Raw genomic sequence first — 26234 nt, 5'->3', positions numbered from 1 at the left:
TTGCTGAAGCACTGGCACTGTGAGGGAAGCCTCCCCGCAGTGCCAGGTAGCCTGGAAGGGCTTTTTAGTAGAAAAATAACAAAAATTTAAAAAAAGTAGGGAACACGGGGGAGCCCTTGAATGCTCCCTTGCGGTCTCACATCACCCATAAAGAGCTTTGTAATAAAAAGTTAAATTAAAAAAATAAAGAAATAAATAAAGTAGGGACTGCAGGGAAGCCCTTGATCCCACATAGCCCACAAAGGGCTAAAAAAAGAAAATCCCATAGATCAGACCTTCACATTGGGCTATGGGGGATCGAGTTAAGCTGCACTCACTTCCTTTCTTTCTTTTTTTTTAATACAAAAATCATACTTTTTTAAATATATTAAATACTCTTCTTGTGTTAAATCAAATAAAAATATCTCATTCTAAGTATAGGAGATATGAAAGCCTAAAAAAAAACTCTCTTTCTCTCTCACTTTCCTTCTCTCTGTCTCTCTTTCAATTAATTTCTCCCACTTACACACCCACTTAGACACTTATGAACCCAGTCACAGACCCACTCAGACACTCAAGCACCCACTCACAGACCCAGTCAGGCACTCACGCACCCACTCACAAACCCACTGACACCCTCATGCAGCCACTCACAGACCCGTGCACACACTGACGCACCGGCTAAAACACTGATGTACGCACTCTCACACCCTGATAGACAATCTGACAGCCACTCTCACCCCCAGATACACCCTCTCACACCTATTCACATACCCAGAGAAGCTGCGGCTAACTCCTGCTGCGCATGGCAAAAGGGCTGTGCACAGCATGGGTTTGGGTGGTTAGGGGGTGCTAACCGCAGGGCCGGGCTGTGGGCCAGGTCTTGCAGGCAAACTCCCCTGTGGATGGGATGGGTTAAGGATCTCCACGGTTGCGTGCTTATAGGGGGTTGGCCTCAGGGCCTGGTCAGAGGCCAGGTCATGTGTCCAACCACCACTGTGCATACCCAAAGGCCACGCACAGCGGTGGTTGAATTAACATATAGAATTTAAAATTAGTGTACGTTAAAAAAAAACATAGAAATTCAATAAAAAAAACAAAGATTACAGGAACGTTATAGTTAGGAAATAGAATTTAAAAAAACATAAAAATTCACTTTAAAAAACAAAGGTGAAAGGAAAGTTATAGTAAGGCTCACATTTTAAATGTACAAAACCAAAGAAATTCACCAGTTATAGTTAGAGTTATCTCAAGTAATTATAACTTGTGTCCTAAGGTAACTTTTACTCGTGCACTCCCATGCACTGCAAATTACCCCACAAATTATGGCAATCATGCCATCTTTCATAACATCATTGATAATATCAATGTAATATTTGTTGTAAACGTATTGATGAAAAACGCGAGTTATAGTTACCTCAGGGCACGAGTTATAGTTACTTGAGGTAACTCTAACTATAACTGGTGAATTTCTATGGTTTTGTATATTTAAAATGAGAGCCTAACTATAACTATAACCTTTGGTTTTTTAAGTGAAATATATATATATATATATATATATACATATATATATATATATATATATATATATATATATATATACGTGTGTGTGTGTGTGTGTGTATATATATATTTCCCACTGAAAAAAGAAAGGTTAAAGGGATTTAGGCTCTGATTTTACACTCACTAAAAAACATAAAAATGCAGCCATTATAGTTCTCTGAGCTAACTATAACTTACCCCCCCCTGGGCTCTGCTTATGATGTCACATATTACATCACTCATGACATGGTCAGTGACATCACTCATGACCTCACTGAGGACTTCTCAAATGACATCACCAATGAAATCATCCAGCAAAGTAAACTTGAGTATGCTTCATAGAATACTATATACATTTTTTTTAAATAAGAAGACACAGGTGAGAGACTTACAGCACCGAGTTGACTGTACGCTTATGAACTACTACACTCACTTATCACCTAAGAGACAGTTCTCAATGGATAGTCCTGTCTCTTCTGAACCACTACTCTAAACCCTAATGACAAGAGTAAAATGTTTAATCGTATAGGGTAGTCTGTTGAAAACCATAACAACACCATTTGTGAACCTGGAAAGAGGTTTTAGTGCAAATGTCAGATTTACACAAACCATTAAAACATACGATCAGTAGAGAAGTCTGTGTCACAAACCACTAGTAAAATTATTCTTCATCCTGAAGAAAGGCATGAGGAGAGAGGTCACTCTGTTGTAAATGTCTACTACACTGAGCCATCATCCTAGGGAAGGTCTTAGTGAACAGATAAATATATTGCAATCTACTTCTACACTCAATCCCAAAGGAGAGCGGTCTGAGGAAACTGGTCAGTATATAAAAAAACAGAACTATACAGGGTCATCACTGTAGAGTAAAGTCACAATGAATAGCTTAGACTGTCGCAAAGCACTACCATACACATACATCAGCAGGGAGCAGGTGTCAGTGTAGAGGCTAGTTCATTGACAAATAGTACACCTGCTTTAAAAATGGTATTATAGATCAGAAGACATATGTTAGAAATACTAACACTCATAGGTAGTACAGAAACAATACTAGTTTAACATATGCAGTAGCTCAGAATATATCTTTAAAACACTCACTGGATAATGTAATCAATGATGTCATCAGTGATGTCTTTTGAGATGACATCAGTGATGCCACTGGAAATGTCATGTGTGATGTAATATGTTATAGTTAGCTCATATAATTATTGCTGTTCAATTTCTATGGTTTTGTAAAAACCGAGCCTAATTATAACAGCCATGTAACTGTGGTGTTTTTTCAGCAAATTTCTAAGGGTTTTTTTCATTCTATTTCTTAACTATAATGACCCTGTAACCTTTATTTGTTTTAGTAGATATCTAAGATTTTTTTTAATCTATTTTATAACTATAACCTCCCTGTAATCTTTGTTTTTTTCAGTGATTTTTGTCAGATCTTTTTTTTAAAAACTGTACTACAATTTCACCTGTACATTTTATTTAGTAATATACATTTTCAGACATTTCTAAACACATTAACACATTTTAACACACTTATTTTTTTATACATTTTAAAAGTAACAACTAACAATATAATGCAAGGCAACTTATGTAACATTGATAAAAATACAATACAGCAAGTCTTTCTCTTTGCTTGTGTTGAATTTATAGATCCACGCATCTGCTGCAATGCCACCACAAGTTTACCACAATTCCAAGAACAAACCAAACATCTATTTCTTATTGGATTCACTAAGTCTCCACCCATCCACATTGTAAACCATACTCTAAATCAGTTATGTGGGTTTCACATCTCTGTGGAGACAGACTCAAAAGCACAGTTTCATCATTTTTTATGGCTTTCCTTCAAAAGAAGAGAGTTTCAAAGATAAGATGTCTTCTGCTGAAGATAGATGAGAAGGGGAAGAGCAGGACGAGGAAGAAGAAGACTTACCACCTCCAAAGAATTCCTGCAGTGTTTGAAAATATTAATACATCCCTTCAGGAGAAAAGAAAGTTCTTCCCTCAATGTGTACAATAAATTATATGCAGCAATAAACTGTCAAGAGGTATGGCAAAGAAGTATTCACATGGCACATCCTCGCCTGGGAAACACCTGAACATGCATAGAGGGACATATCACAACATGATAAGAAACAGGGAAGGTGGAGCATCATCAGCAGCGGCTGGACCATCAGTGGGACCCTTACCTCTTGACTATATGGTTACCATCCCCATTGTTTCACCAAAACTCAAAGACATGGACCCTGATTTTTGCAAATGCCATATGCCAGGTGCACTAAAAACATCATCTGTTGGTTAATTTGTGGATGCTGTCAACAAACATTCTTACTTTTTTTCACCTCACAGTTCCATCTTCCATTCCTCTTTAAACACAAGTAGATATCTGAAAAGAAAATATAGAATACATTTATCTTTACATCACATACTAATAGATTCCATATGATAAGCAAGTGAATAGCTACATAAGTGGTTATGTCAGAGTGTAATAGACTGTGTAAGTGTCTGAGTATGGGTGCATAAATAGATATACGAGTGGCTATACCTGTGGGTGACTGGGTGTGTCAATGGTTTAGTGGATATGTGAGTGTATATGTCAGTGCCTCTATGTGTGTGTCATTGGATGTGTAAGTAGGTGTGTGGGTGTGTGACTGGGTGTGTTAGTGACTGTACACAACGAGCTGTATGGACTGGTATTTGCCTGTGTTAGTGGGTGTTTGGGTGTGTAATTGTGTGTGCAAGTGGCTTTGTTAGTGGTGGATCCATAAGTGCTGTGTAGGTGTGTGATTGGATGTGTAACTGTCTCTGTCTGACTAGGTGAGTGAGTGGCTCTATGCTTTGGTAAACAGGTATGTCAGTAGCAGTACAGGTGGGTGATTACGTGTATAAATGGGTGAATGGGTGTGTAAGTGCAGGTGTAACTTACTGTCTCTGTGTTGGCTACATGTATAGCTGTTTAGATGTGAGAGTAGGTGTGACAGTGCCTGAACAGGTGTGTGAATTGCTATGCAAGTGAATGTGTTAGTAAGTAAATGGCTGTGTGAATAGTTTTGTGGGTATGTGACTGAGTGTATCACTGAATATCTTAGAATATGATTAGTTGGACATAAGTGCTTTTGTTGGAGTGTAACTGGGTGTGTAAGTGCCTGCTTGACTGTATGAGTGGGGGCAAATTACATACTATTAAATTGCATACTAGTAACAAGCATCCACATCTAATTTCAAACACACTCATTTATACTGGCTTAATAAAACAACTATATTTTCAGTATAGCAATTCCTCTTTCTCCTTTGCTGCTCATTATGTATTTGCTTAATCTTCTCATCTAACATCCCTTCTGTTTTGCATTTTACTGTAGGGCCTAGAAGCTACACATTTTCTTTCAACTTATCTACAATCATAGTTTTCTTTTTTAAATATACTTTTTTACAGAACAACCTAATTCACATACCTGTAAAATGTCTTTGATATTGTGCAACTGTTATGTTAATATCTCTTAATATCTTATTTCAGTTACAAAAAACAAGTCAGAAATATGACAGTCCTCCCCCACTCTCAGTAGAAATGTACCATTAACGGCAACTCTTCCCACTTTGTTCTCACTCATACTGCTGTACTTAGCAAATCACAGACTTCCTTTCATCATTTATTTTTGTTGTACCATTTCTAAATGGTCACTATCTGTTAACCCTTTCCATGTTTCCTGTAAAGAAGCACCTTTCTGTAGGTTTTCTTGTGGGTCTGTAGATCCACTGCAGGGCTCAGCGTGCTCCCCCCTCCACTATGGTATGTGGTAGATTTGTAGATCCACATGGCAGACAATAGAAACATTCAACAATCTGTTGCCAATGCCTTCCATTTATATTTTACTTTGTAAAAAATTCTCAGTTACAAGACATACACTCCCTACTGAGCATTTTCTGTACACGAGTCTGCTTTTCATTTTCACTGAAGTCTCTTTTGTTCCCTTAACTCACACACTTTTAGCTTTTTTTCTATTGTAACCATGTTTCCAATAGTCTCTGCCTTCCAGTAGGTCAAACGATTACAAGACTTTCTCACAACAGCACACTAGCTTCAAATTAACGGTAGCAGGTGGGGTTGACTGCAATTCCAAGCATATGTCAAACAACATAACTTTTTTAAAAATTTTCTAAAGCCAATCACAGAGTAAATTACTTTTTTTCTTAAAGTCACTACCTAAGGTTAATTCCCTGCAGATCTCCACCATCCAATCAAATATGGTCTTTAATATTTTATTTGCTCTCCTCCACTTTAACTGCCCTTCGTCTTCACAATGGCTTCATTCTTCTGCAGACTTTTCCTGTGTGCTACTCCTGCTTGTCTCCAAGTCTGGATTGTGGGCCATAGTTCTGTGTTTTGTGACCTAGAAAGTGCTTGAAAGAGTGGCATTGACAGGGACCTAAGTTTATCTAATAAATGGCGTAAATTGCTGCCTTTGGTTGAACACCTTGCAGATTGCCAACATCCAGACCTCATGATTGTGAACTGTCGTGGCAATGACCTAGGCACAATTACTGAGGTAGGACTGGAAATCCTAATGAAGGATATCTTTGGTAAATTAATGACACTTTTGCCACACACTGCCTTGGTGTTCTCCAACATTTGCCAAAGACAGAAGTAGCAGTGGTCAACTGAATTTTGTCCACAGATAGAGAAGTCCAAGAAACATGTCAATAAAACAGTTTCTGCATTCCACCAAGACCACAACATGGACTCTATATACCAGAACAACGTATGCTTCAATATGGATGGAATCCACAAAAAGAGGCAACAGGGTGTTCCTCAACAACCTAAAAAACAGCATCTGGTTATATGTGTAATTACCATCTAGACATCATAAACACAAAGGTTCTTTTCAGAGTCTATCCCTTCACAAACACTGGTTCTTTTTGTTTTCAAATCCCTTTTTCAAATTTCTCACTCCAATCCATGGATCCGTCGCGGATCCCTGCCAACACGTGGTCTGCCTGTTTTATTGTGGAAGGATCCACAACAGATCTGTGGATCTGCTGTGGCTGTATGGGTGTGTGAGTCGGTGTCTAAGTGCTGGTGTGGGTGTGTAAGTGGCTGTACAGGTGTGTATGTGGCTGCATAGGTCTGTGAGTGGGCATGACAGTGGTTTTGTGGGTCTATGAATCGTGCATGAATCGGTCTATGAATCGTGAATGAGTGTGTGAGTGGATGTGTGTGTGAATGGGTGTGTGAGTGGGTGTGGGAGTGGGTGTGGTAGTGGTTGTGTGGGTCTGTCAGTGGGGGTGTAAGTGGGTGCATGAGTGGCTCTGTGGGTCTGTGAGTGGGTTTATGAGTAGGGGAAGGGGTGTGGGCTTGGGTGTTTGAATGGCTGTGTGGGTCTGCGAGTGGGTGTGTGAGTGGTATGGTGGGTGTGCGAGTGTGAAGAGGTGTGTATATGGGTGTGTGAGTGAATCTGTGGGTCTCTGTGTGGGAGTATGATTATTTGAATGGGTGTGTAAGGGGCTGTGTGAGTGCCGGTGTGATTCTGTGAGTCGGTGTGGTACTGGTTTGTGGGTCTGTGAGTGGGTGTGTGAGTGTGTGAATTAGTGCGTGAATGGGTGTGGTAGTGGTTTTGTGGGTCTGTGAGTGGTTGTGAATGGGCGAATGAGTGTATAAGTGGGTGTGTGAGTGTGTGAATGGGGTTTCTGTGGGTTTGTGAGTGGGCCTGTGAGTGGGTGTATTTATTTTTATTGGGCTCTGGATCAGCAGATCTGTCTTGGATTCATACAAGGGCCATGCTGAGCATCGCAGAGGATCCGCGGATCCTCATGCACCCCAAAAAACATTTTTTAGCAATTTCTTGCCCGTGTGGGGTCCCTTAGAGATCCTCCCATCAGCCACATGGGGTCAGGATACCTCTATCCTGACCCCTTATATCCTGCTTTATTTTTAATTCCCCCACCTCGGAAACGATGTCCCGAATCACACAATGGCAACTGCAACATTTCTCTCAGGTTGTGGCCAGCCAATCACAGCATTATTGTTGATGAGTGGACTCTGCATCTCTAGATATACATAAATGTTTAATGAATCCAAAACCACTGAACAGATTTACTCCAAATTTAAAAAACACTTTTTCTGGCCAAGATTTAGCTTTCTGCCAAATTTAGTGTAGTTCCGTTTAGCAGTTCGGGCTGTAGTCATGTCTAACATCCCTATGGGAAACTTCATGTGACAAATGTGCTGTGGGACCCCCCCCTTTCTCTCGGTCCCTGCTTGATAACTCACCCCAAAACTTTCCAGACAGCAACTGAAGTGAGTGGCAAACTAATTTTGAAAACTTTGTAAAGGTTTGTCAAACAGTGCCAAAGTTATTAGCAAAACAAAAAATGCTTTTTCTATGGAAACCAGGTCCTAACTTCAACTACCTACTGGTGACCACCTGTAGGTAATAAAATGCACACATATGTCTAAGTGTATATACATGTATATACACATATGCATATCAAAACAATACTCTTTCAGGCTTAGAATGCCACATACATTATGCAAAAAAAGGATGCAAGGAACTCAGGCTTAATTTCCAAGTTTAGATTAGTTTTATATAAGCACCCTATAACACCACCGACACTCTGAATTTGCCCACCTCAAATATCTATTTCTCTAACAGAGTTTTTAAGCATAGGATTAGCACAGTGCCATCCGCACTGAGCTAGCGAGTGACATAGCCTTTTGCCATTTTTACAGCACACACATGTGTGTGTGTGCATAGGTATCTGTACATAAACATACACCACACACACAAACACAAATGCATGCACACCCACATACTCTTCACATTCTCAAGTTGTAGGTGGCCCAAACAAAGATATCTGTAGCAGATTGCGCACCCCCCACTAAAAATCTATTTCAAACTCATACCAGCAGAAAGAGTAAATCTTCAGGGAAACTGCATTGCCCATTGCATTACTATGGGGACACAGTTCTGTTCCAAGATCTGGCGCTGACAATGCTGGCTAAAAAGAAAATTTTGATGGCAATCATTGACAACCTCATGAAAAAGAATATTTGCTTTGGTGGAGGATGGTGTACAAATACTGGGACTTTAGAGGGATGAGGTTCTACAGCCAAAAGGTTATCTATGAGATCAACCTCTAACTTACAAAAGGAGCTGAGACTACGGAAAACACTGTCATGGTGCCAAAAGAGAGAATATACTGAGAAAAGAGAGGAATAAGGGCAAACACTGATGGTGCAATACAGTATGAGAACATTTTCTTTAGCTGAATATGTTGAATTTTAAAACAGGAAGTTAATTCATATAGAGTGTCCGAGTGTGCAGGAGTGGTTTCTGTTTGAAGGGATGGAAGAAGCAGGGCTAGGGTGAGAAGTGGATGTGATGAGAAGAGGCCATGGAGTGTAGGTTTCAAATTGGAGGTATTATGATTTCTTGAAAATTCTGACGAGATTGGCATTGTTAGTTTTAAGTTGGAGGTTATTGGGGGAATTGGGAGATTAGAGATTTATGTACCTATGTTTAGCGTCCATAGCCAGTTGAGAAGTACCTTGGAAAAGACACACCAGAAACATTTTCTCAACATACACAGATTATGACAGTAAAAGTGATCACAATTTATGTTAGGGACCTAAACTGACCAGCAAAGCAGTTCCGAATAGATAGCACCTTAGAAAGCCACTAGTCAAACATTTTTACAATTGCAGGAAACCCATTTGAAGATGACGGACTGCGCTAGGTTCAAGCCAAGACATTAAGATGTGATTATTCATGGTTGGTAGAAACCAAAAGTTGTTGTGTGGCAATACTCCTAAGGGAGACTCTGGGAGCTGTCATCCTAGAAACAGTGCAGGACAGGAGGTGTAGATATATGTTTAAGTTTAGAGTAGAAATAGAAATCCTTACAGCAACATGGAAACCTCCATTAATACACTGATCCTTAATCAGTGTGTCTTTATTCAAGCTATGCCAAGAACACTGCAATGCATTTCTGAAGGTCAGGTCATATTTGGTGGGGAATTCCACATGGCATTCATTAAACACACATTTCAATTATTGTGTCTTAGGGACGTATGATTTAGGGAAGATATCGGGAGACACCTCTGAAGCACTGCATGACGTCGCATTAAAGGACTTTTGGATGGCAAACAATTCAGGGATAAATGATTATTAATTTTATTCCAGTATGCACCACATGTACTAAAAGATTGACCTTATTTATCTTTCACAAGGTCTGGTTGGAATGGTGGATGGGGTGTCAGTAGTAGTGATATCAGTTTTGGACCATGCTCCAGTAGACTTCCTCCTGGAGGGCTGGACAGTGTACCAAGAGATCCTAGGAGACATATTTAAGAGATACTAGCGCCATTCCAATGCCACATTAGAGTCTTTTTTCACACTAATGTGGTGTTAGAAGGCCAAAAACGCAAAACTATATTTACAAAGTAGCGCAATGCATCCATTACATCACTTTGTAACCCTTTGTGCTACATTATGCCTGCGCCAGGCATAATGTATGAAAAGGGGGCATTCCCCAATTAGGAGGAGCACAAAATGGTGCAAGGACATCTAAGAGATTTCCTTACGCCAAAATGTTGGCACTTTTAACGCCTGCTCAGAGCAGGCGTTAAAAGAAGGCTTCCATTGGCTACAATGGGCCTCTGGGTGCTTTGCAGGATTAGAAACAATGGGGGTCATTCTGACCCCGGCGGTCAGAGACCGCCGGGGCCAGGGTCGGCGGGAGCACCGCCGACAGACCGGCGGTGCCCCGCAGGGCATTCTGACCGCGGCGGTTCGGCCGCGGTCAGATTCGGGAAACCGGCGGTCTCCCGCCGGTTTCCCGCTGCCCAGCAGAATCCTCCATGGCGGCGGAGCGCGCTCCGCCGCCATGGGGATTCTGACACCCCCTACCGCCATCCTGTTCCTGGCGGGACTCCCGCCAGGAACAGGATGGCGGTAGGGGGTGCCGCGGGGCCCCTGGGGGCCCCTGCAGTGCCCATGCCAATGGCATGGGCACTGCAGGGGCCCCCGTAAGAGGGCCCCACAAAGTATTTCAGTGTCTGCTATGCAGACACTGAAATACGCGACGGGTGCCACTGCACCCGTCGCACCTTCCCACTACGCCGGCTCAATTCTGAGCCGGCGTCCTCGTGGGAAGGCTGATTTGCCCTGGGCTGGCGGGCGGCCTTTTGGCGGCCGCCCGCCAGCCCAGGGCAAATCCCAAAATACCCTCAGCGGTCTTTCGACCGCGGAGCGGTATTTTGGTGGGGGAACTTCGGCGGGCGGCCTCCGCCGCCCGCCGAAGTTAGAATCACCCCCAATATTTTTGATTTTTTATATTATTGTTGACGCTAGTCCCCTACCTACTGCTATGGTGTGCCGTATTTTAAATATGGCGCACGCATGGTGGTGTTAGGGGGCCGGCAAAGGGTGCATGAAAAGTGGCAGCACCACTTTTCTTAAATATGCACATTGGTTTCATCTGGGTCACAACCTGTTGGTTGGATGCAGTACTTCTAGTGGAGACAGAAAGAGCGATTAGAAAATACATCAAGCTTAATGACACAACAGAAGCCTCAATAAAAATCTCTCTGGAAAGTACAGGTGCAAGGTAAATTTGATAGCAAACTTAGGGAAATGGAAGGGAAGCATAAGGAGTAGGTTTCTATGGCAGACTCTAGTAAATAGATCTGAATTGGTCCTACTCATTGAAGTGGAGGCACACAAGCATAGCAATAAGGCCCATATCATGTTTAGGAATGCTTTGAAAGCCAAGCATTGGCAGGGTAAAATATTAAACATTAGAGACACTCAGTTGAATCTAGTTTACAGTGATCACTTAAAGCGTGCTCCGTTTAAAAGCTTTCATCAGCAACTGTGCACTGCCAGAGAGGAGGACACACAAGAGCAATCTAAGTTTCTGTTACGCTGGTTTCCCTAATGTAGAAAGCTGGCTCTCTGTATAGTGCACTAAAATGAAGTACACTGTGCAGAGAGTCCAGTGGATCCCCAATTAGCATTGCACAGGCAAAAGTAGATCCGACTAATGCTCTATTTGTGGTAGTGTGGACGAGCAGTTAGGCTTATCAGAGGGTGATGCTGGGCAATTGTTGTACTCACAGAGGCAATAAAGGAGACACATACACATGCAGTAAGTACAAGGGGGGCCACAAGGCAGCACCAAGCTTACACCCTCAGTGGCACAGCGGCGGCCGGGTGCAGAGTGCCAACATAGCGTTGGATACTGAATGCAAGTCAAATGGGGAGGTCAGTTTTGGAAAAAAAGGCTGCAGGCTCAGACCACTAGGCTGAATGAAGAAAACCCACAGCTGCCCAGGTAAGTTCTGATTCTAGAGGACACAGGGACACTAATGGTCCACCTTCCTGAGGCCCAGTGGCTCCGGTGCAGGGGTGTCTTTAGGCATCGGGAACAGCTTACAAGGAGGTTGCAGTTAGGGGAAGTCTTCAGTTTGAGACGGTAGGCTTTGAGAGAGAGGCCGGCAGGGGTCAGCCCATGGTGGACTCAGACTCGGAATCATGGGGAACCTTCACAGGACTTTTGGGCCACTTGACTTGGTCTCAGGACGTGGGTGTCCGGTCCAGAGGTGGGTCTGGAGGTGGTTTTGCATTTCCTCAGGGCAAAGTACTTTTCTTTTAAAGTTGGTTTCTTCCTAAACACTTCCGCTATTCTTGTGAGATCTTGATCTTTGTCGAAGGCAGGCAGTCCTCGCAAAGCTTTGGATGTCACTTGGCTGCAGGACAGGTCATCTTTTGGTGCAGGATCGTCGAGGGCTACAGACAGGCTGGTAGGACTGGAGCTAAGTCAATTGGTGTCTGTAGTCTTCTCTGCTGTTGCGACTTTGTAGTGTCAGGCTCTTCTTAGGTCATCAGGATTCTGAGTCCTAGGGCTCACGGTTGACACCTAAATACTGAGTTAAGTGCTGTTACAGGGAGTGATAGGTGGTAGTCAATGGACTACTCACATTTAGGGTGACTGCATTCTTTTTCTGACCACTTCTGTGGGGAAGTGGGCATAGCCCTAACCCTAATGGCCTAATTCTTTTCACACAAGATGGAGGATTTTAAAAAGTAGTGTCCACTTCAGCCCGTCCACCTTAGGGTAGGACTGGTATGAATTGGGTACGTCTCCTAATTTAACTAACCTGTGCTGCTGCTGCCAAATGTGGGGTCAGGACAGGGGGGTTGGTCATCTCCACCATCTGGAGAGACCTGGGTCACATTACAAAGGTGGCAAGGCCTTTGATGCTCCCTGCCCTGGAATGCCCATCCTGTGTGTGAGAGGAGTTCACACCTCTGCCTAGAGCAGGCCTTCGTTCTGAGGCCTCAAGAGCACTGGCTCTCACTTCAGGGGATCAGTCAGTGTCCACGCTAGGAGTTGTTAGGTTTTCAGGGGGCACGACAAAGGTGCCCTCTGAGTGAATGTATTAATAAATTAATCATTGGATTCATGTAGCTGGGGAACTTGTAATGACCAGTGTCCAGTACATGTACTTAAAATGGCTTCCCTGTTCACTTACTATGTCTGAGAATTAACAAAGACATAGCAGGGGCATATCTGTTCATGCAGGTTGCCCTCACATGTAATATAATGCACCCTGCCCTTAGGGCTGGAAGGCCTGCTAGAGTGGTGACTTACATATATTGCATGCAGTGTAAAGGGGACAGGGCACACAGGCTGTGTGCCTTTTCATGTTTTAATTTTAGTTCTGCACCAAGACACAGAGCTTTCAAAAGCAGCACTGTGTGCACTTAATGAGAGGGTCCCTGAGGGCGGCACAATTCATGCTGTAGCTCTCAGGAGCCTTCTTTCAGCACCCCATGCCTTAGGTACCATGGGTGCCATTTACTAGGGACTTACAGTGGTAACTAAGGGTTTGCCAATTGGGAAAAACAACTGTGCAGTTTTGGGGGAAAGAGATCTGGCACTGGGGACCTGTTTAGCAGGGACCCGGTGCACTTTCAGTTGAAATTGCACCAGAACCCAGGCAAAAAGTGGGGGGAGGGGTTGACCATGTTAAAAGAGGCACTTTCCTACACCCAAAATAACAGAGTTTCAGAGGGAATTTCTGTCAAACCCAGTTCCTTGCTGGTCAAAACAGCCACTTCCAAAATAAAATCCCTCAAGGCACAAAGTCCTGATGAGTTCATTGACAAATATTACAAAACTTTTGCCACCCATTTAACGCCACTTCTTACACAACGTCATCAATCTATAGCCACTAGGGGAATGTCAACTCATTCTATGCCTATGTGGAGGTATTGCTGAAACTAGGGAAAGATAAACACTACTGCCAGTTACATTGACTCTTAACTTTTCTTATTGTGGACTACAAACTATACATGGAAGTGTCAGCAGAAAGACTTGCACCATTCTTCCAGACATAATTCAGGCAGATGAGTTTGAGTTGGCACAGAGAGGTAGACTTTTAATAACATTAGGTGGACAGCTCTCCATGTCAAAAAAGCTATCAAAAAGTAACTATATGTAATGGTCTGCCATTGGAAGCAGAAAAGGCAATCAACAGGGTGAGCTGGATATTTTCTCAGCAGGTGAAGGGTTTGGGTTAGGTGATGACTGGACTGATATGCTGATGGTACTATATATGTCTGCCAGAATGGCAGTGAATTGGATCTTTACAACCAACGTGGATTGCAATCGAGGGACATTGATGGGATGCCCCATGTCAACCTTCCTTTTACCAATGGCCATAGAATCACTAGCCATGGTGGTGGTGTGATATGAAATTCTTAAGGCCAGGGCTTTGGAACAGTGGCACACAACATCTTGCTGTTTGAGAATGATGTCCTTCTTGCCTTAAAGGATATGGTCAATATTTATTTTATCCTTAGTATGACTGTTGCAACCATACAAGAAGAGGTCAGGATCCAAAATCAACCCGGAGAAAACAGAGCTCTTGCCAAATCAGATTTCTGAAGGAGAACACGTCCTTAGTATAAAATGTGACATCCTGAAATATTTGGGTATGAATATGAGCACACGTTAAGAACATTACACCACTTTTGGCAGACATGAAATTGGAGTTGGCCAGTTGGTGGCATCTCCGTTATTCATGGTTGGGCCACATAGTTAAAGTTCTTTACAGTAACTATAACTCGCTCCCTAAGACAACTATAACCCACACCTTTGCCATGGACAGCTAATTACTCAACATATTATGTAATTGATAAGATCTTATATGACATCTTTTATTTCACTGCAATGTTTGCAATAATATTATTGATAAGAAAACTGCGCATGGCAAGGGTGCGAGTTATAGTTACCTTAGGGCACGAGTTATAGTTACTTGAAAGAACTCTAACTATAACTGCTGAATTTCTATGGTTTGGTAGTTTTATACGAGTAAATTCAGAACCTAACTACTAACTATAACGTCCGTGTAACCTTTGGTATATTCAGTGAATTATTTATGTATATATATATATATATATATATATATATATATATATATATATATGTCCAAGCAAAAAGCTCCACCAGGAAACATTTTAATTCTGCTCTCTAAATAGACTGCATTCACATGGAGGTAGATATCAAGGTAGGACTGTATTCTCACCAAACACAATCCGTCTCTCGGCGCCACCACAGTAGTGTGTATTGGCACTTATTGCGATGTTTCTTAAGTAGATGTTAAGTAGAGTTCGACAGTCAGAACAACAAGTGGCATTTGTAACTATATATATATATATATATATATATATATATATATATACCAAGTTCATTATTATTTTACGATTCAGTTATTAGCAATGGGATGCATATATATCGTGCAAACTCTGTTAAGAAGTATATGTCCAAGCAAAAAGCTCCACCAGGAAACATTTTAATTCTGCTCTCTAAATAGATTGCATTCACATGGAGGTAGATATCAAGGTAGGACTGTATTCTCACCAAACACAATCCGTCTCTCAGCGCCGCCACAGTAGTGTGTATTGGCACTTATTGCAATGTTTCTTAAGTAGATGTTAAGTAGAGTTCGACAGTCAGAACAACAAGTGGCATTTGTAACTATATATATATATATATATATATATATATATACCAAGTTCATTATTATTTTACGATTCAGTTATTAGCAATGGGATGCATATATATCGTGCAAACTCTGTTAAGGAATAATATGATAAAATAATTCCTAATACTTATAAGTACAAACATGTTCGTGCAAATATATTACACAGTTAATACAATTATACGTATAGCTATATCACCAATTGTTTACATCAATATATTTGCTTTTTGGTTATAAAAAAAGCTCATATTCCCATTCTAGATTAATTAATTCATGGATTTTAAGAGAACCCATTTCGATGTATCTCCTCAGTGGTTTTATAGACAAAATATATATTTACATACTAATATCTTGACCGTCCTATCCAAGTGGCCTAATGCATACTCATCCCTCCATTTTCCATTGCTAATTTGCTTCCCACCATTCCTCTTGTACAGTCTGACAACCCATTTATAATGAACACTACTCTCTCTGCCCCAATGTCTATGTTTGACCAACACCCCTATTGTGTGATGTAAATAATATATCTACAACAAAATCCTAGAGATGCTCGACTAGCTCAACATTAGTTGCCTATATTCTAACCAAGATAGACACTCATTTCTTCACCGCAATTCAATCCAAGGGGGGGCCAGAGTCGTAAACTTGATTATATATTTTGACTGCAGTAGGTGAAACACTTTCTGTCTGTCTCCTCCACACTAACTGGTCTTTATCTGATCAATTACCACAAAGCTAAACAACTTATCATTCCCTTGATGCAATTCCTGGAAGTGCCTCGCTACTGGGTAATTGCGGTCATGGTTACGAATTCCTCTCATGTGTTCCAACACTCTCTTTTTAGCTCTGTGAATTGTACTCCCACATATACCTTATTACATGGCATCTCAAACAGTATACACAAAAGTCAGTGTTGCAGTTGTAGTGTCCCTTAATCTGGTGGTCTTTATGTCCAGTGACCACGCTGACATTTGTGCAGCTGACGCTGTATTTGCATGCCTTGCATCATATACAACAAGAGAATCCAACAGGTCTTGCTTCTCTGTGTTGTTTAAACTTAATATCATATTTTGACTTAAATTGTCTCTCAAAGATCTACCCTTTCGGAAGGTGACCAAAGGCATATTTGACATATATATGTCTAGAATGGGGTCTGTCTGCAGAATATGCCAGCTCTTTCTAAGAAATTGTCGCACTGTATATGCTTGATCAGAATATGATGTATTGAATCTTAATTTATCCTCATCATCTCGACACCTTTCTTTTTTCCTGCATAATGACATTGTTGCTGTATCCCCTCACCCTGAATCTGTTGCAAATTATCTCACTCTTGTGTTGATAGTCCTTCCACGTGCTGCATATACACCTGGCTCTCAATAGTTCTCCATAGGAGATACTCATTATCAGCTTCAGCCGGTGTGCACCATTTGCATTTAACAGTCTATTGCCCGCGGTCGCTTTACTATGTAATCTGGTACTCAAAAGATCCTTGTTGACTACTACCTCTGCATCCAAAAATTTAATTTGTTTCTTACTGTGTTGCTCACTAAACTTTAGGTTGTATTAATTTTCATTCAGGGCAGCCACAAGTTTCATTGCGGAACTCTCATCACCTTTCCAAATTACAAGGATATTGTTATATTGACAACACCACTTTCTCCTCAAAATCTGCAATATCAATGGACACCTGCTCCTTCCACCAGCCCATTAATAAATTTGCATAGCTAGAGGCGAAGCAGGTACCCATCGTCATTCCCTGTAGTTGCTTGTATATTTGATTGTCAAATAAGAAAAGATTGTTATTGAGACAATATCTAATCATATCACAGATCATTTCAGTATGCAACAAAAATGAGATCGATCTAGCTCTCCTGTAGTGACTAACTGCTGCAATCCTAATCATGTTGTATGCAAGTATAGAGACTTGTAACATCAAGTGTCAGAAGTAGGTAGTCATCCTCCCATCTCAGACCCTCAATGATCTTCAGAAATTGTGTGGTGTCCTTCACATATATGAAGGCAAACTTTCTACAAATGGTCTGAGATAATGGTCAATATATCTTGAGGTATTTTCAAGCAGAGAGCCTATTGCCGACACAATTGGTCTACCCGGAGGGGCTTTCCTATCCTTGTGCAATTTTGATGAAAAAAGTACAGCACTGGAATCTTGGTCTGTTCGCATTTCAGAAACTGATATTTCTCCCATTCCAGTGGTCCTCTTTCTCTCCATTCCAACAGAAGTTTCTAATATTTAACCATAACTAGCTTTACAACTGTCTTCTTAGCTTTTGCATAACATTTTAGATCTCCTAACTGTCTTTCCCCTTCCATCAAGTATTAGCATTTGTCAAGGACCACCACATTGCCACCTTTGTCTGATTTTCAGTTGACAATATTGGTGTCTTTCTTCAGATTTTCTAAAGCCAAATTGTGAGGGGTGGAAAGATTGTTGTGCTTCCTGTTTATTGTTTTATACCTCACTTTTTTAAGCTGTATGACCACATCTTTCTCAAAAACCTCTATGGCATCACTGTGTATTGCTGGTAAAAACGTTGATTTTGGTCTCAGGAGACTAGGGCAGGAATTGTCTATCTCAATGCCCAAAACATCTAAATTCAACAAGGGACCATCATGTGCCACTATACCATCATGTAGGGTGGAAAATGTATGTAAAATGTCTATATCGGAAATACATAGATAACTAACCACCTGTTTTTCAGTTGTGTATGGATTCTCTGTCACTTTAGTTTGGTAACTTTTTTTTAACTTCAATTTCCTTACAAAGTGAAATAGGTAAATCCTTGTTTGAACATAATCCACCTCACTAGTAGGACCGAAAGATAGGCCCAAAGCTCTGTGCTGGAAAGATTCACCACAGCCATTGTGTTGTCTTTCGGGCCCTTGTTGTCACCCCCACTATCCTTAGATCTTCTTTTCCATCTTCGTATCTTCGCTACACGGTCACTCTTCCTCTGCCTTTCATTCCTCGCCTTCTGCCTCTCTGGGGCAATGGTTCCTTCCGTTGATCTGTCCTTCCCTGGCACGTTGAGAAACACCACACATCCACACACACACACAAAAAGCTGTATTTAGCAATGACACACAATCAATATCAGTGGACAGACATCCAACCAATGACACATGTGAAACGTCACATACAACAAACATACAACGGAATTCACAGATGCAGCACCATCCATATGGACGCACACACCAACCCATACAATCCCACTAGCAAGCAGTCAGACACATTACAACATGCATATGGTACAACCCATCTACCCAGTGCATGCAACAACACAGACACAACACTTACACAAACATCACACACCGTTGTACAGAGCTGTCACACCACCTTGCAGAAGGAAACCAGAATAAGCATCTCACCTTGCCAAGCACAGCAATGTGGGCAGATGTATTGTTAACCATAAAATTTAATATAAACTATATACAAAAAGTGCAACATGGGAAGACCAACGTGCAGAAGTGCACATAGTACATAGTCCACATGTCATGACTCCAACTTGACTCCTGACAGCAAATAGGCCTCCACGTCATAGGGGCATCAATGTGACAGGCAGGCACCTCAGGGGTTTGGGGGTGGGGTGGTGGGGATGGCTTGGTTTTGGAAGAAGGGTTCTCTGTTTGAGCTTGGGAGGGGTGACTTTGGCTCTCGGAGGGGTGGACTTCCGACTGGGTGGAGGAGCAGGGGCAAGACCAGAGGGGGCAGTGAATGAATGGGAGGTGGTAGGGGCAGGGGGACATGATGTTTGGGGGCAACACAGGGTGGGACAGGAGTAGGGAACAAGTCAAGGGCGGCAAGGAAGACTTTTTTAAGTACACAGGGGTGTTTACATGAATAAGGGATGGGAGTGGAGGTAGAGGGAGTGCTCGTGTGATGTGTTGGTGTGCTGTGTGTGGATGCTGGTGTGTGCAATGTGTACATGTGTGTGGTGGGTGTATGTTGGGTGAGTGAGTGGGTGCGTGTGTCTATCTTGGGAGGAGGGGGTAGAGATGCAGGGAGAGGGAATGGAAGACGTGTGAGTGAATGTTGGGGTGGTATGAGCAAGTGAGGAGGATGTGCTCCTAGTAGAAGAGAAGGTGGTTGTGGTGAGTGCAGATGTGGTGTGTGAGCTGTGTGTCTGTGAGTATGCTGTTGTGGTGATTGAGGGTATAACAGGAATACTGGCAGGATCAGTGTGTGTTGATGCACTACTGGCAGGTTTGAGTGGTGAAGTGACTGTTAGGGAGGCAGTGTGGGAAGTGTCTGTTGTGCATGCAGATGTGTGTTGTGTGTGTGTATGCCTGTGGGTTCGTCTGTGGTGCTTGTGTTTGTCTTTGTGCACCTTGTCTGTTGTAGTGGGTATATGCTGGTCTGTAGGTGTGCCCTGGATGGGTGAAGGGAGAGGGGTTGTGGATTGGGAACAGGTTGCTGGAGGGTGGATGGAAGATGAAGGTACACTGGCTGCCGTCAACGTGGAGGCCAGAGCCTGAAACAATCTCTGTAGGCCAGACAAGGCACCATGAATGCCTTCCAGGTAGGCATTTGACTGCTGCATCTTAGATGCCAGTCCCTGGATGGCATTCACGATGGTTGTCTGCCCCACAGAGAAGGACTTCAGGAGGTCAATAGCCTCCTCATTGAGGCCAGCAGGGCTGACAGGGGCAGGGACAGAGGTGCCTGTGGTGAAGGAGACGCCCTCCCTCCTGGGTGAGCGGTCACAGGCAACTAAGTGGGGAGCCACAGTGAGGGCGGTGCTGGTAAGGGGGTGGCAGACAAGGATGGTGCTGGGATGGTCCCAGATGGGTCCTCCACTGTCAGGGAGCCGCTATCGGATGATGAATCTAAATCTAATGTCGTGGTAGCTCCTTTCTCCCCTGTGGTGCTCCCCTCACCCTCCGTCCCACTGGTCCCCTCGGCTCCGCTGTTGCCAGCCTCCTGGGTCCCATGGGCTGCAGCATCCCCACTCGCCGGTGACCTACCTCCTTCACCAGATGATGCTAATGCACACATAGACATAGGTGGACAGAGAAGGAGGGAGGGAGCGAAAGAAAGGGAGGAAAGGGTAAATACCTACACATACATTATTACACATACCTACAAAACACCCATTCGCCCCTTTTGTGAAAACAAGAGACCATATTGGAGTCATGAACAATAGAGTCCTGCAAGCCATAACCAAACTATTCACCTATTACCTCACCCCTGCAGCCTAGATTCCTGATTGTGTCGCGTGGGCTCTCATTATTCTAAATTAGACTACTGGATTTCTAGGTAGCAGGATCTATAACGGTGTGGGGGACTGAGTCTGACCCACGTGTAAAGAACTCTGTCACCCTAAATCCGGTTTTTGCTCCGGCTAACTAGCAGTGCCTCATTTCTCCCATGTGGAAGGAATGATTTGGCAGCCGAGCGCATGACATCTTTGGAACTTCTCAGGGAAGTCGTGGTTACTCAGATCCAAACCAACTCTCCTATATCCAATATGATCTCATATACAAATGACAAAGACAGTATAAGTTTTATATAATGTTTTAATAAAACGACTGTATTTTAGATATTAAGGCATGAGCCGCAATAACCAGAACGATACAACACAGTAGGATTGTAATAGTTACCAGGAGAGTAAAACATAAAAACAAAGCTATCATATTGTCAAACAGTTTCTACTCTCCCTCTGCTTGTTCTATCTAGAGCACAGCATGTTAAGCTTCTAGCTTGCCTATTAGAATCACTGTGGAGACATCAGCCCTCATACCTGAGCAAAGACCTGTGATCTTGGGTCAGCATCTGCAACGAGGCAGTCAGCGTCAAGTTGTGGTTCCCTGGTCGGAATCTCCCTCTTGCGTGTATTGGGACAAGGAAGTGATTTTATAACTAACATGTCATCGTGATCACAAAATGTCCCTACGCAGGAATGCCAAGTCTAAACTCTTACCACGTCTATCGGCAATGTACCAGACTGTATCCTTGACTGAAGCACAGAGTAAATATGTTATGGAGAACTCTAGTGCTGAAGTAGGCAAAACAGTGTGATATGAATAAAAAAACAACACCGTAGAACTGGCTATTTGAAAAATAACAGTACGAAGCCTAATAAAAAGCATGTAGAGCAAAGTGCACAGAGGCTCCAAGCTGTCAGCAAAGGAATAAAATACATTCAGGACAAAGTGCACAAAGGCCTAAAGCCTGAAGCTAAAGCGCAATGAATACGTAAAACTAACCACACTACAATTGTAAATCCTACATGCCTGTCAACTGTCTAACTCACTCATCTATCAATTTAATCCATGAACATACCCAACTACATGTCAGGCATTATAGGATGAAACAAATCTGTCCTCAGAGGTACTGTGAACACAAATGAAAAGACAGGTTTGTGTGGAATACAATCTGTACAGATGTCCAATGATATTACAATGATATCAATTTGAATGAAACTACACATTCTTGTTATTACCCAAATACAGTACCAACAAGATCACTTTGGACTACTACAGTAGACTCAGGGATAAAGTATAAAGGCAGTAAAATGCTTCAACATTGGAGTAACTCACATGTACAGTAGAATGTGTGGTAAAGTACCATCATTTCAGTTCCTGTATGGCTTTACATAGCTAACATACTACACTGCAACATGATTGGAGTGACAACCAGGACTGTACACTCCCCCAAATTCCATCTGACCTTGAAAATCCCAAGTCCAGTGAGGGACACAGCAGATAACCATGCAGACGTCACCTAACAGTCTTCACTTACCCCCTTGTGGCTGCTATGCTGCCCACAAGCGCCAACTCTGGGGAGGCCACCACCAGTGTGTGGGCCATTAGGGGGTCAGGGTCCAAAAGGCACCCCTTCCTTGTTGAGAGGCAGTCCCTGGCTGGGCCTCTGCGGTCTTCCAGGTCCAGCGTCTCAGGTCCTCCCACCGCTTCCTGCAGTGGGTGCTCTGCCAGCTATGGACTCCCAGGGTCTGCACTTGTTTGGTGATGGCTCTCCACAACCCTTTTTTCTGGTGGGCGCTGATCTGCATGGGAAACATTGAGAAAATGGAGGTCATGATGTAGATGATACCTATACAACTGCAACTTTTGGTGACACACAACATACATGGCCCATGCACATTGCCAATACACCAAACACCACATACATCATGTGCATGCAATACCACAAATAAGTCATCACATGTCAATGTGCACACACATTTGCCGTCAAACACCACCCAAAATGGAAGACAAAGGACGTTGTACTAGAGCCCCATACAACCCCCATACAAGGGTAGGACTCCTTCCACCAGTTTATCCAGTCCTCAGCTGTGATGGCTGGGTCCCTATCGCCTGCAGTGCGTGCAATCATGTCTCCAAGATACATGACACAGCAGCACACAAAGTAGAGGTCTTCCTTGCCCGAATGACAGGAGTCAAGTGAGCGTGGCCACACAAAATGGCGGTCACAACCGCAGTGGTCTTGACCGTCAGCGCCGGCGGTGATCGTCATTGGTCCTACTTTCCCATAGATGTCAATGTTAACCAATAAGGAGTTGCACAGTGGTTCTGACCACCTTCCGCCATGACAACTACCACCGGCGAAATGAGGTCACTTCCATCTGTCCTCTGCATGCAGGGCAGGCGGCTGCCATTTTAGAATGTTACATGATTGTCCTGGGTTCCCACTGCGTCATTACCTGCATATCGTCACAATATGCTTAATTGTAGGTTACATTTTGTCAACACTCACATATGTAGTGGGTGTCAGGTGACATTACCACAGTTGTTACTACATATGTTTGTACTGACAGTCCGTATAGTGGAACATATGGAAAGACTTTGTTTGTACATCACTACAAGTCCTGTACACGTCCCTTGTCACAAGTGTGGCAATATGAGGCACTGTCTGGGTAGGAATGGAGTGTGGAGTAATGTGTTTTTCCACAACATGACAGCCAGCTTACATGACCAATACTTCCTGATTGTCATATGTCAGACATGGGTCACTACATTGTGAGATGTGTCCAGATTGTTGTTTGTCACCCTGTCTAGATACCACCAAAATGGAGTGATGAGGAATGCACCAGTTTACCGGCCCCTAGTAGATCTTGACACCATGGAAGAGCGCCACATCATCATGACATATCGACTGAACCGTGTGTCCATCAGGAAACTGGTCGCCCAGTTGGAGCCAGACCTCCTTCCAGCATTGAGAAATCCCCATGCCATCCCTCCAACAGTCCAGGTTTTGTCAGTCCTTCATTTTCTGGCCAGTGGCTTGTTTCAGTTGACTGTGAGACTGGCTGCAGGGATGTCATAGCCCAAGTTCAATATGGTGTTACAAGTTGAGCTGGATGCCCTACTCAAGCATATGAACAGATACCTAAGGTTCCCATTACATGCTGCATTGAACACTGTTAAGGCAGCCTTTTACAACATTTCAAATGTCCCACATGTAATAGGGGCCATTGATGGGACTCACATTGCCTTGGTACCTCAGAGGGCCAATGAACAGGTCTACATAAACAGGAAGAGTACATATTTGCTCAATGTACAAGTGGTGTGTCTTGCAGACGAGTACATATCACATGTGACAGTGAAATTCCCTGGTTCGGTAGATGATTCCTCCGTCCTGAGGAACAGCAGTGTCCCTGCATTGATGTTACAGCTACAGGGTGAAAGGACCTGGCTAATAGGAATGTGTACTGCTGTCCATGTCAAGCGTTTGATATCCCTCCCTACGCAGTCTGCACTACACCTAGCACTGTTTCCTATAGTCGTATCTCCTTTTCCACACAGGTGACTTTGGATACCCCAATCTGCCCTGGCTCCTGACACCTGTTAGATATCAAAATACAGGAGGGGAGAACAGGTACAATAAGGCACATGGCCGGACGAGGCAGTTGATAGAGAGGACTTTCGGCCTCTTGAAAGCTAGATTTCGTTGCCTCCATGTGTCCGGTACTGCCCTAAAATACCGACCAGGGAAAGTCTGCAAGATCATTGTTCCATGCTGCATGCTCTATAATGTGGCCCTCAGAAGGTACATCCCACTGTTAGAGGAGGGGGACATTGATGCTGGAGCAATGGCTGAGGCCAGTGACCCTGATACTGAAGAGAAGGCAGATGAGGAGGAGGCACATGACAACAGGACTGACCTGATTCGTCACTACTTTAGATGATTTGCAGGTATGTGTGATTTGGATGTTAAGTGCATTTTGACCATTTATTGGAAAAGCTAGTCTGTACTTAGATTTTGCATGCATCAGGGTGTGTGTGTGGAAACTACTGCCTTCCATCTTGGTTTCTGACCCTGAAAGGTTGCTGAATTACCATGAGGGGTAGTGGAAATGCATTGCTGCCAATGACGTGTTTAATTTGGGTGCTCTATGGTTGTACCCAAGTTTATTGATCCTCAGTCTGACTGTTTGGGTAAATGTAAGGGGCACTTATCGGACTTGTCCTGTTGTGTAGGCCTATCATGCTGTATTGTCAGCTGCTGTGTGGCAACTACCTGTTCCTGACTACGCAAAGAGGTGATCGGTAGAGGGTGTCACCTATGAGGGATCCTTACATTACTACACGTGTATGTGATTGACAATCCAGGCCTTTACATATGTGGTATCATAGCTGCTGGGGCAATCATCCTGTGTTTGTGCTATACTGCTGTTGATGTATGGATATGGACTACATGCCTCACAACATTGAGCCATATTCCATGTTTTTTCCCTCTTCAGGTCACGTCTGTTTGCAAGCTGATTACTGAAATGCCTGTTGGCACCCTTGCCACTGGATGTTACTACAATATGGATATACTTACACACCTGCTGGAGATTCCTACTACATATGCACTTTGACATTGTTGTAGTTCAGATATGTGAATTTGATTGTTGCTTGAAAACTGAAATGTCACTTTAAACAATGAAGCTACATAAACCATTACTTGTGCTCATTGGTGTTTATTGAATGTTTCACATCACAGTGCAGAGGAGAGGGGACATGGTTTCAGTGATAATCAGACTGGGTGGTCCAGCTGTATGTTTCACAAGTCCTGTATGCATTAGCCTTGGGATGATGGGAACTTGGCATTGGACAGCCAACAGAGTGTATCAGTGACACACAAGGGTAACAGTTCAGGAGAGGGATCACTACCTGGTGGGGGGATTGGTCTTTGCCTCAGGTCCTGCAGGATGTCTGGATGGTCGACCTCTTTTATGGGGGGTACCTCAGCTGCAGGGGCAGGGGTCAGTGGCAGTGGGTCCTCTTGCTGGGCCTCCATTCCTCTAGAAGGTGATGATGTAGAGGGCAGAAGTGTTGTGTGACGACTGGTTGGGGCCTGCTGTTGGGTGGAAGATGTACACAGGATGGTGTTGAGTTCTTTGAACACCCCTTACACGGAGACCATGGTGGCATTGAGTACCTGCCACTGCTGCATGGCCTCCTGGTGGTATTCACCCTGCAGCCTTTGGGTCTCCTGCAAGGATGTGAGTATCTGGCCCATCTTGTCCTGGGATTGCTGGTAGGCTCCCATGACTCTGGAGACGGCCTCCTGGCCAGACGTGTCCTGTTGCAGCCTCATCCTTTGGCCCACAATTGCCCTCCCACTGGAGCTTGCCCCCTGTGCCTGTACACCTGATGCAGTGTGCCCCCTCCCACTGACACCAGGACCGTCATTGTCTTGGGA

This window comes from Pleurodeles waltl, chromosome 6 (genome assembly GCF_031143425.1).
Source record: "Pleurodeles waltl isolate 20211129_DDA chromosome 6, aPleWal1.hap1.20221129, whole genome shotgun sequence".
Classification (NCBI taxonomy): Eukaryota; Metazoa; Chordata; class Amphibia; order Caudata; family Salamandridae; genus Pleurodeles; species Pleurodeles waltl.
Note: the sequence above shows the minus strand (reverse complement) of the source record.